Consider the following 17,793-nt stretch of genomic DNA (forward strand, 5'->3'; position numbering starts at 1 on the left):
AAACGTGCCAACATCAAACGCGACCAGATCACATCGGAAGGCTAAAGTAGGGATGATATTGAAGCTGGGAAGATCATCACCATCACCAATCAATACGAGAGCTTTAGTTTTACAACCGGTTCTACATTACATTCCGTTTCCTCGTTCTGAGGGCGAGATGCCATTTGCATCTGTTATCTTCTCTTCCCCCGCCTTAATTGGTGCTTTTTGTACCACAAAATGTTTGTGACAAACATCCATCATTAAATGTGGTATTATTATTTAAACTAACCCCGAACACGATTCTGGCCATATCGACAATAACTTCTGCCTAGAGCGGATTTAAAATATGGAAATCAATTACTTCAAAAGCGTATGATAGCGGGAAGCTAACGCGATGGGAAATTCAATTCCCTCCTCTTTTTCCTTTCCTACTCCACAATGAGCAAGGTTTAATTACTCTGCCCTGACGCAAACAGCAACAAGCGTTCTTATGAATTATTTGGATACAGTAAATCGCACCCAGAAAAATCAATATCCAGCTGTAGACATGGCCCCAGGTACACACATTGGTGACGAGATATCCACGGTACACAACATTCCATATATTCCCCGCGCACAAGTACAATAACAAATTCCTTCTCGAACCGAGCGGGTCAGATTCTTTGGACGCACGCCCCACGTGCCTGACCACCCCTCACCATCTAGGTAGGTTTTGACGTGTTCGGGTCAGCCCTGTCATCGATCTTTGACGCAGCAGCAGTAGCAATGGTGGCGATGTCCGTATCCCGCGACTCTCGATTAGCGTCATACGAGACGCGTGCGAAACTGGTTTTGCCGGTCGATCGGAAGGTAGCAACATACAGCAAACAACAAAAACTTTTATATATATATATTGGAATCACTTTCAGTTTCTGTTTACATGTGCCGGTGTGCGCACTGTGATGGCATTTGTAATATTTGTTGTTTTTCTTGCTTAGTTTTAAGCACTCAAACCAGGGCATTCAGGATGGCGAGCGAGCGAGAGGCATGATGATCACACTTCCCGTATCTCGTAAGATATTGATGGTGCGTAAAGTTAACGAGATATGACACATTCGGTGCCGATGCACCAATTGTCACGGAGCGCAAGACTTGACGCTCCACAGACGGGGTCTCTAGAGGGCGGACGCAAACGGACACCATTATTGAAGAAATAGCCATCGTTTGACATATGACCTCCGCACTCACGGGATCTTCATTCATTTACGTGTTCTTGGCGATGCACAGGCACGGACCTTGACGTTCGAGCCAGAAAACCAACCCGGCAATATGGTTAGCTCCATACGCACATATACAAACACGCCTATTGCGGCTGTGTATGGATATTGGAGCGATATACTCCAATAAACTTCACTTCTGGTCCGACCCTCCCGGGTGTAACGATCCATAGACGACCGTCATCACGAAACCTGGTGCTATTTCGGGACGACACCCGCCCCACGGGTGTGTGTGTGTGCAATATAATGCAAAAACCAAGCAACCGGTAATTGCAACCATGTGCGGCGAACAACTGCACCAAGCGAGCTTTGCAATCTCTGCCGTTACCCACAAATAACTCAGCTGGTGTGTGTAGCCTTCTCTCGTTCCGGTTTTTATTGTGTGGAAAATTCTACAGCGAAACACACAAAAACAAGACACACTAAAGTGACACACGCTTCCATCACAACAGGTTTACCGATCGATTGGAAGATGTCCCATTTCCCTAGGTGCTCCCGGTAAAGGTAGCCTACCTACAGAAGGGGCCACCTTTAAGATACAAACCACCCACAGAACAGGTCGCCAGCGTGAAGTTGACGGTTTGGGTCGGCTGAATGTCACACACAGTACACCGATCCCCGTTTGACGGTCTCGGGAAGACAATTTCAAAGGACACCCTGGTTCGGTTGCGTCACTAATTTTGCTTTGGAAGTAGGGAAACGTTTCGTTCGTTCTCTTTTGCCCCATTCTGTCTTTCTATATTTGGGTGGTTGATGCGCGGAATTTCCAGCCCCCCTCTTCCAACGATTCGTGTAGGTGGCATTTATATTTGCATCTTCACTATTTAATGCAACCGATTGCAATTACCCGGAACACCTGTCGCTTGGACGTAACAACAACAACAAAACCTCAGGAAGAAGCAAATATAAAAAAAAAACAGAACAGTCTTCACGAAAATGTAGCGACCAAGGAAGGTGTCAAGCTTTATTGCCCACAGTCAACCTCGAGTCGGTCGAATGGCGGAAGACGACGTTATTCTTCAGTAACTTCGGGTTGTACAGCCAAACGCCGGACAACTGTACGCAAGCGGAATTCGTTCACCCATGAAGTTGCTGCACGGGGTTTATGGCCGGAAGGAAAAGTTCACCCGGCAGCTGAACTGGGTCACTAGAATTTTTCAGTTGGACAGACGTGATTATAGCCATTTTATTGCACGGTTAAAATAACCCATCACGTCGAATATCGCCCCCCGAAAAAAAAAACATGCCAAGAATTGCAATCATCCGGCACCAGTTGCTGGCGCGGATATTGAAACATTTCCCGTACTTCCACCTTGTCACTAACATCGCTTCGCAATGGGCAAACAATCTATCGACACAGCTAGACAATTTCAAGCGCGCATTATTAATTAACACTTTGCGCTAGTACGCCCGCAAAAACCTAACCACGGCCAAACGGCGACAAATCGTTACGTTTAAAAAAAATCCCTTCGTGAGGTGACAATTGTCAAAATAGCGTCACGTCATCATGGTCAGTCCCGATTGCACAAGCGCTCAATCGGGAAGTCGTCGATGTCTGTAGGTTGTTTTGTTTTTTTTTGTTTGTTTACGCACGATCTACCACCGGTTTCCAATAGGATAGGCGCGCCAAGATCGTTGAATGTTAATTGAGTGCTTTCCAAACAAAAACCAAAACACGCATCTAATCCCCACAAGTTGACAAACAGTGTCCCGCACTATCTAACATCCCCACGGGAAAGTTAACAGCTAATGCTAGTTTTATGACATTTTCTAGAATGTTGAGGATGATCCATCTTTGCGTTGCTTCCAAGACTTTACGACCATGGTTAGTGTCAGTCAGGAAAGATATTCGAATTCGTGTTCCCAATTGAGCAACCATAAAGTTCTTCGCGCATTCGAAGATTTTTGTGAGATTGGCTTTACCCCGTCTGTGGATGGATGTCTACAGAAACATTAAAAACGGACTAGGATCTTTTGTGTCTTTATGTTATTGCCTTGCTATTGAAGTTTCTAAATTAAACCAACTCTCCCACGAATAGCGATGTAGCATATACTAGCGAAGTAAGGCAAGTAGGAAGGTACGTCCTCACTCCACTTCCTTACCAATGCAATGTCTTGTGGATCGTTCGATAAAAATAACTCCGAATGCATAATACTGCAGCGTGCAGAACACTGTCCAACAGCAAAAAACATTAAAACAGCAGTACTTCAGTGTTGAAGAAAAAAAACTTCGTCTGGAGGTTGAAGTTTTACTGCACTGTCAATTTCCCGACCTCGAAATTGTTTAAATGGTTGGCACATTTGGGAAAGATCACGTTTGAAGCTGTACAACTTGCGTGAATTGCATTACGGGTGACTCAGAGACCTGCACATTTGACGATGCTTGTAAAATTGGAACCGAGTGCCGAGATCTCCGGAGTAGCGCAATTCTTGGAGCAAACACGCTGATATTCGATCGCACTATTCCGCTGTTAAAGTGTACCCCCCAAAAAAAACTCTCATAAATACAAACACGCACACCAAGCTAGATGCTAGATTATGTGTAGGGTCCGGTGTATGTAAGACAACACGCAGACACGATGTCGTCGCCGTTAAGACATTCCACGCTCACCGAAGGTTCGACGCGTGATCGTCCATATCGTCGTGGTCGTGGTCAGCGGATCGGGAGTACGAGTTACGCGAAGGGTACGCGCGTAGCTTGAGATAGAAAAAAAACATCCAAACTTCACCCAAAAGCGCTTCACCGTGCGCCTCTCCAGGCGCAGAGCGTTTTTGGGGCCCATTGGCGTTGTTGAAGGTGGACGACAAACAAACAAAACCGCGCGACAGTGTCCGCATGCACGCGGGACGATACATAAGATATATTTGGATTCGATGTGCGTCTCTTCGGATTCACGGTGGATGGCCCCACAAACCAAAACCAAAACGAAAAAAAAAACTGACCATTAGTATGCGAGGCGAAACCCCCTATAGCAACCTATACCCGCGTCCTCTGGAAATATCTCGCTTTTAACTGCCGCTACAACAACATCGTACAGAGCCGTCTACTAACGTTAGTTAACCATCCCCAACATTTCAGTACGATCGCCGTCTCGGCTTAATGGCCGATATGCCCGATTTTATTCATAATTATTCTTCAACACGCCTTTCTTATATAGGTGATTGCTGGATCTACCAGAGGCACATACTGCAACGCAACAGTCACCGGAAAGGAAGAATGTAGATATAAATCCAAAATTAAACAAAAAGAAGACACCGGACAACGGACAATAATAGGGTGATGGGTGTGCAAACGAACGTACTTCCTTCGCTGTACCGACATTAATTGCATCACACTGCAACGCCTGGTTAATGTGTGACGGTCGAAAGCAGGCATCAGGTTCTCGTCATTTCATCCGTAAATTTATGGATCAACCCAAAACTGCCAACCTTAACTGAAGGGAAAGAACGACGACGTTGGAGTTTTGCAGAGTTCACGCACGATTTGCACGATTTATTGCGTCCTGGTTTTATTTTTTGTTATTGCGCTTCTTTTTTACACACCCTTCCCCAGAAGTTGTCTCAAAAAGGCCGCGGGCACCCCGCTGATAAATCGGGGCAGCAACACTCGCGAGTGAGTTTGGTTTTTTTTTGCTGTTGCAGTAATTCGCTACCGTTCAAGGAGCTGGTACGCCCTCGAGTAACGTGGCGCGATAAGAAAATGGACTTGAAAATGGATCCACTTCAGATTGATATTGGAGATAGACAACAAAAGAAGAAAAAGACAAATTTTGCAAGAAAAAAAAACACTCAAGAATTAGACGATAAAACATCAAGATCTGACGTCTCACGGCGAAGAATTTTCCAAAAGTTCCTAAGACATTAATACCTTCATAATTCTCCATGCACCCAACACACTCAGATCATCTTTAGCAATGTTGGTGACATTGGAGAAGGAATGAAAGAGAACTTTTCATCCCTTCCCATCCCACTGAGCACCTTCCGTAGTTCTTCCCTGGAGCACCGTCTCCAAAAGGAAGGAGGCAATATTTTATATTAATTTCGCTCATTACAAACCATTTCCCGCTGCTGGTTTTGTTTCTTTATACCCGAACCACACGACTCATATTTGCATTTTCCTTTATCGCTCGTCAACGTTTTCCAACGCCATAATAATTGCGCAAAGCAGAGACCAACAAAAGAAGAAAAAAAAGCAAGTCAGACATTTCTGTCTTTCGGATGGTGTTCTCTGTCTGTTTGCGTCAGAGCACAAGAAGCTGCACTTCTTGTGGACCGTGTCGAGACTCGTGGCGGTAGGAGCGACTTGAAATTGGAAAAATAACCCTCAGCCACATTCCACATGCACGGCCCTTCCCGTCGAAGTGTTGGGCATGACGAGACGTCATTCTGTGCTCTCCACCTTGGGTTTTCTTCTAATCCCGCGGCGGCTTACGGGACGATCACTCCGTGAAAGAACATTAAGCCCTCTATCTCTTCGTTTCCTGCCGTAGAAAATAAACGCCGAACTGCCTTTATTCACAATCGCTACAAGTGAAGCTTTCTCCCACCCCAAGTTCCATCACTCATCGTATCGTTTGTTCGGTTCTTTAGCGCTCGATGAAATGTATGGAAAGCACTGATGTTACATATTTTCTCTCGTCATTTTCTTCAAAACAGACAAATAGAAGAAGGAGCACAAGAAAAAGAAAAACGGATTGTTCTAGGTTTAGGCCACCCATTTGCCTTTTCTCGTTCGTTCCACGACTTTATCGCTTGAAACGCATCAAAAGCATCACAGAGGGTGGATGGGGGACAATACAGCTGGCAAAGTATGGCGAGGGAAGGCAAGTAGGAGAGTGAGAAGGTCGGGCACGCCCGTCAACGTCAAAACCTTCGTGCGCCAATCGACGTGCCGCGATCAACCTTCCACCCACGTACATTTACCATACCCCCTCCTCCACCCCTTTCCCTCCCCATTCCGGCTCCATCACTGTGGAACCAAAATGTGCCGGTGGATGACACACAATCGGGCCCCTTTTATTATATGACCTGATCATATTTATTCCGAGTTTCGGTTTCGATTCGTCCCGGTACAGGGGAAAAGCAAGCCATGTCAAGGGAATGACAACCCCGCACCCCCCATCCCCCTTTGCGATGCTACCCGTATTCCTCCCGCATATCCGATAAGCTAATGAGGCGCGCAATGTGAAGGAAAACAAAACAAACACACTATCTCACACGGAAGCTAATTAATACATTACACTTTACATGAACAATCATTCGATAGTACATCATCCCTCTGCTCTTGCTAGCAGCTTCCCTTCCCTTTTTTCCCCTTTTTACTTGCCCCTCATCCCTCCAGGGGTTTTTCATCTTTCATCAATTCAATCGGGGAAGGTGGGAAAGGATCGGAGTGCGACTCGTGACAGTCGGCTACTCTTTCCGTCTCATTGTCATCCAGCTTTACGGCCAAAAAAATACCCTCCTGTCTGGTGTGTCTTGCCCGCATCAACCCCTCTAACGTGATCTGTGGGGAATGATTGATGAGCTCGATCGATCGACACGAAAACACAAAAAACAACATCCAGCACAACAAAGCCAGGATCGTTCTGTCAAACATGCTGTCACCTAATTCGCTCGTTTGTGTGTGAAGCCGACGTTTTCAGCTGAGAAGGACACACATTTATCTGTAAGGGGGTATTTTGTAACAAGCCGAGAAAAAATCCGTTCGTTTGTAAATAAACTTTTATTTTCTTTTTGAAAAGAAAAATAAATGATCAAACAGCTAACAACCATTAAATAAATTTGATATTTCTGTTCAAACGAAATAAAAAATAAACAAAAAAATAAAACCCCCTGCTCACACAAACCACAGGTGCGCACACACACACATGAAATCGCGAAACCGCTTTTTGTGTCTTTCGACAAAACCCTTACTTTCCTTTCCCACCCCCCACACACACACGCACACCCCCGCGGTACTAAATTCAAAATGACGCAACATGCCGAAATGGACAGTTTGGTTTTTCAACTTTTCCTTCCTATCCTCGGGGTTTTTTTTGTTGCTTGCTTCAACCCACACCCCTGGGCGGTTTTTTGCTTTGCTCGTGGATAATAAGCGACGCGACAAGGCAAAAAAAAAGTATCGGCGACACTCTAAATTCCTTCCGAAAAACCATCCACTTACCGATCTTTGCGCGGGTCTGCCGGAACGTGGTTAAGAAGTTTGCTTCTTAGGCAAAGCTCTGTACCAAACGAAAAGGAAGCCGCCCGTCGGTGCGGTGTACGCGCTGGAAGGATACACCGCCTGTGAAAACCCGAGACAATTTTCCACCATTTTCCCTTGTTTTCCTCCGTCTTTTCATCGTTACCGACCCTTGGCGATTGCTCGCTAGACGCTGATGGCACTCTTTTCGCACACTTGAGGAATGTGATGGATGGATTTGATTTTCAGGTAGATGAAATGCTTGTTGGGCAGTTAAGGAAAAAGAAACCTGTACACCCACATTTACAACCGGGTTGCGCGGGGGGAAATAATACACGAAGAAAATTAAGAAACGGATGAGTTTTCGAGTTCGGTGTTGAAAAGTAAATTGCATCCCAGCAATGGCGGAAAGGTATTAAAAAAAATACTTTCGTGTCACCTTTAGCTGTTTATGTTTATGTTAGATGCTTAGATGAATCGCCAGTGTACAAAAACAATATTTAAGATCACTTTGTATCTCTTTTCTTTTATTAAGTTAGGGAATATCAATTGATTTAAGGTGTCTAAATTACCAATTTACTATGCGTACAGCTTTACAACCAAAATTATGGTTATATTTTTTATCATTTTTTCTGCTTACAACACACATACACACACACACACGAACGTTATGAAATAGCACTAGAAGGTAGAGGGACTTCGAGCATCCTTTTACGGTCGACTGATCTGATCTTGCCGCTGGACTGGCGAGAAAGCAAATCGAAAATAAACTTAATTTTCCGTACACCCTGATCCCAGCCCACTCCCATCCTTCGCACTCTGTTTTGAAAAAATTGAATTTGTGGCGTTATGAATTTTTCAAAAACGTACACTTGATCAACAAAAAAACCCCCCCCCGGCGTCTACCATCTAGAAGGAGAATTTCAGGTGCCCTTCTAGTTTTCTTTTTTGTTGAACACACCTGTTCCACCCTATATGATGTGTGGATACATCTCTACCCACATCTCATCGTTGCTCATTTTATGATGAGCCCACTATTGATTCTTTTCGTGGTTAGGAAACGCAACTGAGAACGTTTTTTTGGGGGGAGGGAACTGGGTAGAAAAGGAAGACTTTAGTTTGGCAATGGAAAAAAACCGACTCCGTTCCTGCCCGGGTAAAACACATTCCATTCGGTTTTCCACCAGAGTGGTTTGAAAAAAAAATCACACAGAAGGTGCCGCCATGCATAGTGCTAGAGGAAATTCGAAGGGGATTCAAAAAAAAAAGGATGCTTTCCGAATGAGCGCGAAACCGCGCGTTTTACACTCGATCAAAAATATTCTCCCTTCACCCGTTCCACAGCTTTGCTTCTCTTTCCCCTTTCACCAGCAGCGCATGTCATGCAATCAAAGCACCAATTTGTTCACCTTTTACCATAACACAAAAATATGCCGATTTAGAGATACGCCTTTCTAAAAATATCTCTCTTTTTTCCATTCCGCCGCTTGGTTTGTCGAAGCGAAATGGCGAGAAAAAAAAGGTCGGGAAAAGGGTAGAAATTTTCCATTCTATTTGATGATGGAGTTGATTTGCCGCAAAAAAAAGGTATTGGGGCGGTGTCTATGGCGCCACACGCAAAGGAGGTCATTTAGAATAAAATAATAAAAATTATGTGTGACTTCAAAATAAAACCTATCTAGCCGACATATAGGATCCCTTCCATCCTAAACATAATTTCTAAATATATGGAACTTAACCTGAACACTTATGATGCGCAAAGTAACTTTAAATTGGGACACGGAAATTGTGAATATAAAACTATGATGAATATTGATGGAATCGCCGAATTATTACTTTGAATAGAGCGTTAATGCCCGACAGGTATTCAAATGTAGGCGCGAATTTTATGCAAATTTTGTTTTGAAAGGTCTGTAATGTTGAATGCGGAAAAGCAAAATAAAATTGATTTACTCGAGACGGAACACCGATTTCGCGCAATATGGCTCATTAAAATAATATGTAAAATGACATATCATTACTTGCAAAGCCGTATTGCATTTCGTTCCATGTTGTATGCGATCGTTATCTTCCGAAACACGTTCAGTTTTATCGCTTTGTGACATCAGTGACTCTACGGCATAGCGCTAGCGGTTTCTTCTACCAACCCGAAGATAATGAGTTCAAATCTCACATTAACGATTTTCGTAATTACACGCTAAATGGATTTTCCATCGTCAATATATATGTGAGAGTAGTGTGCAATAAATAAATGAATGGTAAACTCTCCCGCTCTTACTAATCGGCGCTAAAAGATCGACTCTTGACGCCTGCTTCTTCTCATTAAGGATCGGGGGAGTAGTTGCTCTCGTGCCTTGGGTTAATAATTCTTCTTAACGTGTACCTAATGACGACACCAAATGGTTAAAACCCACTAACTGTTGCGGTAGCGATGATATTCCATTAGGATCGTTACAATCTATTATCTGTAAAACCATGAATCTTCCTCCCGTTAAATCAAAGCACGGTAGCTCCGCTGGGAATGCGGCGTTCGTCGACGGAACATAACTTAACCTCGATAAAAACCACGTGTACGGGTTGCACTTAGCGCGTCTGCACCCATCTATGCCACTTTTTTACGAGCTGAACGTGTATCGTCATCCGGTGTGTGATGCATTCACGTCGTCCGGAAACACAGTCTCCAAGCTGCACCACAACCGCTGCAACCGAGAGTTGCATACGAATGGCAAACACATCCATACCCTTCACTTTGCACGCTTTCTCGCGCCATTTAGCTTCCCCGGCTTCACAGCAAACATGCCGCTGCATACATACCGCCTTCGGTTAAAGCTCCAAAAGGCGCACGAGTTAATTTCAACGAATGAAGATAATGCACCTCTCGAACGAACGAACATAAACCATCTGCTAATGTGTATTTGGGAGCCGGAATATACTTAACAGCGCGTACGTCCAAGCAATGCTGGACAACCGACAATACGATGCGCTAAATGGAAGGCGAAATAAAAACTAAAACACCCTACGAAAGTATAAGCAAGCGAACTGCAGCGTGAGGACATAAAATGAAAGGGTGACCATCCTTGACACCCATCACAACCATCCCATCTCCAGGATTTCATAATAGTCCACTATATTGACTACAGCGAAACAGGAAAACACATCACATCCACTTCCTTTCGCCTGCTCACAAACCACAAAACGATAAAACTAATGCCAGCAGAAGTGGGATTATGCAGTTCAACTGTCAACACCAACCACGAATCCACCCGTAAACATGAAAAGGAAACTTTTGTTAACGGCATTACATCAAACGCATTAGAAACATTTCCACAGCGAAAAACCCCCCGTTCTGAGATGTTTGTTTCGTGCGGGAAAGGCATTCTTCCATCAACACGCGGACTGGAGCGGTTATGTTTTGCTGTAGCGTGAAACGGTTTCCTTTGCTTTCCTTTCGTCGAGAAGCAACAACAACAACCACGAAAAAAGAAAACAGAAAACTGGATGTGAAACAAACATCTTCACCGCCGAGATGTGGACTCCACTCGTGGACATCTTTTACCGGTTAAATCCCATAGACAGTAGCACAATATTATACCGAATGGGATGGTGCTGTATCGAGCATACCATTTCAAAATAATAAAAAAACTTTAAAAATCTGAATTGTTCGGTGTTATTCTCATTACGTGACCGGCATACCGGCAAAAACTGATAAATTAAATGCGTAATAGGAAGATCGTTACTCTAGCTCATTTTCAAATAATTCAAACAAGAAATCCTTACAAAAAGAACAACGGTGCGAGAGAAATCCTTTTACCTCAAAATTGTCCAAAGGATATCAAAATTTTGTAGTTTTTTTAGCTTTCGTTTTTTTGCTAAGAAGTAAGAATATTTGATATAAATTCTAGCTATGACCACCAAACTACAGAAATAGTGATTTGTAACGAGATGCAGGGTTTAATGGCCAACCGGCTATTGTCAAATCGTTAACTATTTTAGCAAAGTCTCTCTATGACGTTTTCAACCCACAATTCGCCATTGTCAATGCTATTCTGGCGTCTGGCGATAAATATATATTTCTGATATGTTTATGTCAGAATGAAAATCGTGATTAAAAACGTAAAAAACCATGACAAAAATTAAGCTTTAAATTTCTTAACTAAATTTTTATACTTGCCTTACACAGTTTTTGATAAAACTACGTGATATTTAATAAACTGTAATCAACGCAAATATCATTCAGCTATATGAATTAAACACTTTGGAGCATGAATTTGATAGTTACAAACCAAAAAAATCATTATACGCAGGATTTAAACTTTGCTTTGACGGATTAATTCTTGTAGAGGCCAGAATAGCATTGACAATGACGAGTTGTGGGTTTACGACGACAAACAGACATTTTGCTAAAATGACTTAGGATTTGACAATAACCGATTGGCCATTAAAACCCTGTAATAAAAGATAAATGAATAATAAGCGAATAAAATAAATTATCTGTCTTATTAAGAAACAGCAACACTGTAAACAGCTTTTTTTAGAATTAAACCAAGGAGAATTGTTTTTTTCATGGCAACATGATGAATCGGCCAGTCGAAAAAGCTTTGCACAGAATGAATTTAATTTTAAACAAGATCCAGACAATTGGGAAGGATTCTACATCTCCCTGACCACGTTTCAGTTTAACTTTAAAACAAACTTTAAAAAAGGTACTCATTTGACGATTTTAATTTGAAAACCCTGTATTTTTTTAAATAAAATTTAAATAAATTTTGGTGCGCTTGTTAAGAGTTGTTGATTTTTAAAATAAATTAAATTTATCAACATATTCCACCCTTTTCCCCACGAACTACCCCATATCGTCATCTTCTCTACTATCGGCATCCTTGTACGCCGATCATTACACTATTCGGAGCGGAATGTTATTATTCAATTAAAGGGATTCTTTCTTGCCCGGTTGCCGCACATAATTGCAAACAGCGAAATGTAATAACAGAACCATTCCGCCCATTTGCGAAATGGTAAACAATAATGCAACACGACACGCAATCAATCGACGCAACCTGGTCGGTAGGTTGAAAAGCGTACCCTCTCTCTGCCGACGGTGCCGAATCAATCAAATCAAATTAGCCGACGAGTAGAAACAAGGTAACGAAAGCTGGAGCACAACAGAACGGCACGTGGGATGTGCAACAACAACAACAAAAAGGGGAGTAACAAATACAGCAAACTCCGAGATAGCATTTTATCTACCCACCGCCGCATAGCAGTACAAAAAGCTCGTGCAATCGGTGAATTGGATTCGAAAGCGCAGCATTGAACCCACAGCATCTCCTAGTATCCTTGATATAGTCATAGTCGGTCGCCATCTCATCTCGTGATGGAAAAACGGTGGAGGTATGTTTTTTTTTTTTTATTTTATTTCGCCCGAAGGTGTCCCACTAACGAGCTGAGCAGCGGAGTGCCGATATCGATCGTTTGCTTTGCCAGCCGAAGGATACATTTCCATTCGGCCGCAGGGAATAGCGCAACGGCGTAACTATTGCGCGCATCCACCAACACACTTTTCCGGCCGGCTGGAGATTGACAATATCTGTGGGTGGGCGAAGATGCATCCGCTGGATGCACTTCTGCTTCCGTGCATCGCTATCGATACAACCAGTCTTACGGTTGATCAGACACGATCCAAGCTATTATTATATTTCACTTCGGTACACCGATTGTGTTACCCATAACCTCAAATGTGCCCGATACAGATGTGTGGAAGATGGACAAAACATTGGAGAAATTAATTTATCGAGAAGCGGAGATTTGACTTCAATCTTGTACAATAATAAAACTGATTTCAAAATGGATAAGCTCGATGATGGAATTAATCAGCTTCATGCACGCATATCTTTGTGAAGCCTTTGTGGCCGCACACATTTTTATGGCGCTCTAGGTCTAGGACACTGGAAAGGATATCGGTTTTAATGTGGCGACACATACAGCCAACCAAGTGAAGGATATTCGCTCGCTCTGCTCATCCATGCATTCAGGATAAAGCAAATTAGTTACAGCAAACCAGGGTGAAAGGAAGCGAAACGAGGGGGGAGGAGGTGGCGGGGGGGGGAGAGTTGGGGGATGGTGATTCTATTTTTGTCGCACGCAATCCATCTTCGCCGTGTGAAGATTTCACTACCAACGTTACGATCCATCAACGGAATGGGCAAGGACGTTGGAAAACTTGATTAACCTCACAAAATCCTGAGGACTTTACGCACCAAAACGGGCGAAGGACATGATCGTTTCCACGTCCAATTCGCACTAACCGTTAATTCGCCCTTACACACACACACACACATACACACAAAACTCTTTTTTTTGCAGTACGAGCTAATGGTGGAATGACGTGTGTAAATGTCCAGGATGGAAGTGGGTATAAATATACCGGATCGATCTACCTCCCGAACCTCCCGAACCATCTAATCGGGCATGGCAAATTCCGACCGATAAAAACTGGCAGAACCAGAATCCAGAAGATGGTGAAAACTCCTGGGCGGGAAGCAACCAAACCGGCAACAGCGTAAAAAGTCCAACTCTTCCGTACGGGGCAAAGCGGAAATTCTAAGGCGCTGAAATGTAGTTACGGTTAAAAATAGATACACCGTCCGTACGCTTTGCCCGTAGCATGATGGATCGTGTCAAAGACATTTAGCAAAAACGAGTTCACCCCGGGTCCGCGAGGTATTTTTTTTTGCTGGAGAATTCCAACCATATCTCCAATGTTTGGTTAGGATCAAAGCGAACCTGTGCTATTTCTTCTGGCGATTTCCTACCAGAAATGGACATTCCTCAAATTTTGAAGCTGACTGGTTTCCTCACCCTTGTGCGCCTTGTTTTGCGGTGTGTGCGGGTAGTGTCCATTAGCGGCACATAAATCATTGCCCTTTAAAACTACCAAACGACACTCTGCAGTTGACAGCGCTCTATTCTTCCAGTTAGCAAAATTCCCCTCAATTTAGTTACTAATATCCGTATAATTGCATCATCTCGCTGTGGCACGTTTAAGAGCAAAGATGATGAGGTACTGGAAGGTCATTATCGGCTATATTATCTTCATCATCATCATGTAATGCCATACCGTGTTTGCAAAAAAAAAGACCATCCCATCCCACCCCATTCCGGGAAAAAGCCGTCACAAAAATCGCGAGACAGTCGCAACGTTAAAGTAAGCTATTAGGGTAAAGGTTTATCTTTTTGCGTTTCCCTTTTTTTACTTAACAGACGCCACCATCAACAACTAACTGCGGGGGATTGGCGGGGGATGTGTGATGCAACAGATGGGAAATGTTAAAACCACTCGAGGGAATGAATGGGGAAGGTCAAGAAGTTCGATTTTAGTTTCCATTACGGTTGGCGGGGTTTGAGTAGCTAGTCGCTCCATCTACCAATCTCCACCAAGTGCAAGTGGATACAAACATCGAGAGTTCCGAGCCACACCATGCCCATGATCTGCCAACATGTGCAATTGCTTGAATCTCGCCGGTCGACTGATGAAAGATGGAAACAAAACAACACCGAAAACGCCTCATCGTTCGATAATGCACAGAGCATACGGCGACGACGTCCAATGGTTTGAGAAGCAATTGCAGGCATTTGCCGTTCGATGCGTGTTTGACCTTTATGGACTCCTGTGGCCTATCGGACTATCGGTTAGGTATTCGAGTCACCCCTCCCTGAGGGTGGGATGTTTCTGAAATGGAAAGGAAGTGTTGCGTTATGAAGCGGATGTAAACATTTTAAATTAGTTCTTCCTTCAAACTTTGCTAACCGGTCAAACAATGGACCAGAAAATACCCCAAACGAGCACAGTAACATGGTACTGATTTTTGCAAAACTTTTCGAACACACTCGGGGAACCTACTGGTAACTGGTAACGGCAGATCCCGTGTTCCGAACCAGGCAAAACATTTAATGAGTTAATTTACATTTGCTGTTACGGCGGTGCCTTCTTTTTCGCAGGCAGCAACTTTACAGCATCTGACGCACCGCTACGGAAGTGAGCTCATTATCGATGGCCGACGGTGACGACGGTTATTATATCGTGGCGAACAAAACATCGTGCCACACACACTGGGTCTGTGGGTTACCACGAAGTTCTTCCGGACGGTTCTCACTGTTCCTCACCAGTCACACATGATGGTCGTGGGCGTTTGGCTGATGACGAGCGACACCCTTTTGGGGGGACACGGGTCTCCGGCTTTTGCTACAATAGGAAATAAAATTCCAATGCAAACGCTATATATTCCACACCCAGAGCCCTAATTAACGATGCGAGAAAAGAGCGAACAAATAAAAAGGAACTTTTCATCGCCGCGAGACGATAAACTAGTAATTGGACGGACATTTCGCTAGTTACGTTCCACAAGAAACTCATTTACAAAAAAAAAAAACAGTTTGCGAGAAGCAACTTCCCATGCCAATCAGTGCCCAACGGGTTGTAGAGTGTGTGCACAGTTTTATCATTATCAGGACAGGACAATAGAATCCGTACCGTTTCGCAAATGATGAGCTGATGAATTTGCGTCACAAAATTGCATTTGCTGTACGAATACCTGCACAGACGGAAGAAAACATTGCCCAGTTGCACGTTGAAGATGCACAGCAATTGTTACGCAGGCTGTCAGGGTACGGATGTACAATTGAAATGTCACTAGGTATGATGGATTGGAACATTGGATAGTGCCATCACTATATAGAGATATCTGGGCATCCTTTCATTTATCGAGATGATACTTAAATTACCGTAAATGCAAAGTTAAAGAAGCTCACAACTTGAGTATAAGAAAATAATTTTAAGGTAGTCTAAACCATCCTGGTTTTCAGACTTAAGAATGACAATTACCAGCTCATCACGACCTTATGATACTCCAAATTGTATACGTTAAGTATAATCATAACAATAATTTAGCGGTGTAGCTCTTTACATGACAGAATCGGATTTTAAAACTCATCCCGATCGTGTCCTTGTAAATACTTAAAAATATTTCACGACCTCGGTTGAATAAAGTGAAGAAATTCTTCGGCTCTTTCATGTTGTGCTGATATATCAGTTGGAAATTTGCCGTTACCGAAAATCAGTACTATTAACAACTGAAATATCAGTTAAATATACAGTGGAACGCCGATTATCCATGTTCATCGGGACTCGGCACTTGCCGGATAAGCGAATATCACGGATAATAGGCACAACTCTTTTTATTGATAAATATTAGTGTTTAGTTTGTAATGAGTGGAATTTTCTAAAGATAAATGTTAACATTCTTAGGTGCTCATTGCAAAATAAATCTGTTCTATTTGGTCGAATTTGAGTAAATTATATCATTCCCTATTAAAGCTTTTATTTCTTGCCATCATCGATTTTGCATTTAATATGTCAATTCGCCTTCGAAACAATCATTTCCGAGCTGCACGGATAGTGGGACAACCGGATAAATGGTACCCGGATAATCGGCGCTCCACTATACATTTCAACCGAAACTCGGAAACACTGCATGTCGAGCTAACACACTTGTCACCGAGCTCATCTCTCAAAACATGGCAGAAATCGGCGTTACCTTTAAGTTACCAGAGCCTCAGTTTGACAGATAGCATTGAAACAAACATATTTTGGGGTGATTTGCAAAGTTAAAAGTGCAAAAATAAGCGAAAATGGATGATCTTCTGAACGTTCTGCAGCAAGATGATGTTTTTTTTTCATTTAGGTTTCCGGTCTTATTTTCCTGGTCCTCTGTTTCCTGGTCTAATTTGCTTTTTCTGCCATGTTTGGCTATGTCGAAGAGCTGCATACATATGCACACATCCGGCAAGAGCACTTTGATCTGGATAAAGTGTTTTATGACTGTATGGTACAGAAATGTCGATGGACCTATCTTAAGTCATGAAAAAGGCACATAATGCAGCAACACTCAATTTTTATGTAAATAAAAGCTCTAAAATTCAAAAATGATTGTTTTAATTATTTGCTGAAATCTCAGTATGCTCTAATTGAAAGTTTTGTCTAAACGTAAACGTCAAAACAAACTGTCATTTTTATTTTTTAACCAAGATTTCGGCTACAGCAATTTAACCGAGATCTTTGCCGAGATCTCAGTTGTTCAGATCTCAACAATAATTAACCGAGATTCGGCTATTTTTCTAAAGAGTGTAGGACGTACTACCTCGCTACGTGTATTTAAAGGTAAAACCAGGAATGATATTCCATTAGAAAATTAGGTTTCATTACTCTTTTAGAAAATACTCCCCCAAGAATTGAAGATCCATAAGATTGAATTAAGCAGTTCAAAGGAAATCTTATGAAATCTCTTATCCCTAACAAGAGAATCGGGCAAACAG

General features: G+C 42.9%; 1 protein-coding gene across 7 annotated transcripts in view; it reads right to left on the reverse strand.

The window, feature by feature from the left end:
* The window catches only part of LOC125766985 (Ca(2+)/calmodulin-responsive adenylate cyclase), a 39,447-nt gene that overhangs the window by 13,975 nt on the left and 7,679 nt on the right, over positions 1-17,793 (reverse strand). The window lies entirely within an intron of this gene.

This window comes from Anopheles funestus, chromosome X, assembly GCF_943734845.2.
Source record: "Anopheles funestus chromosome X, idAnoFuneDA-416_04, whole genome shotgun sequence".
Taxonomy (NCBI): domain Eukaryota; kingdom Metazoa; phylum Arthropoda; class Insecta; order Diptera; family Culicidae; genus Anopheles; species Anopheles funestus.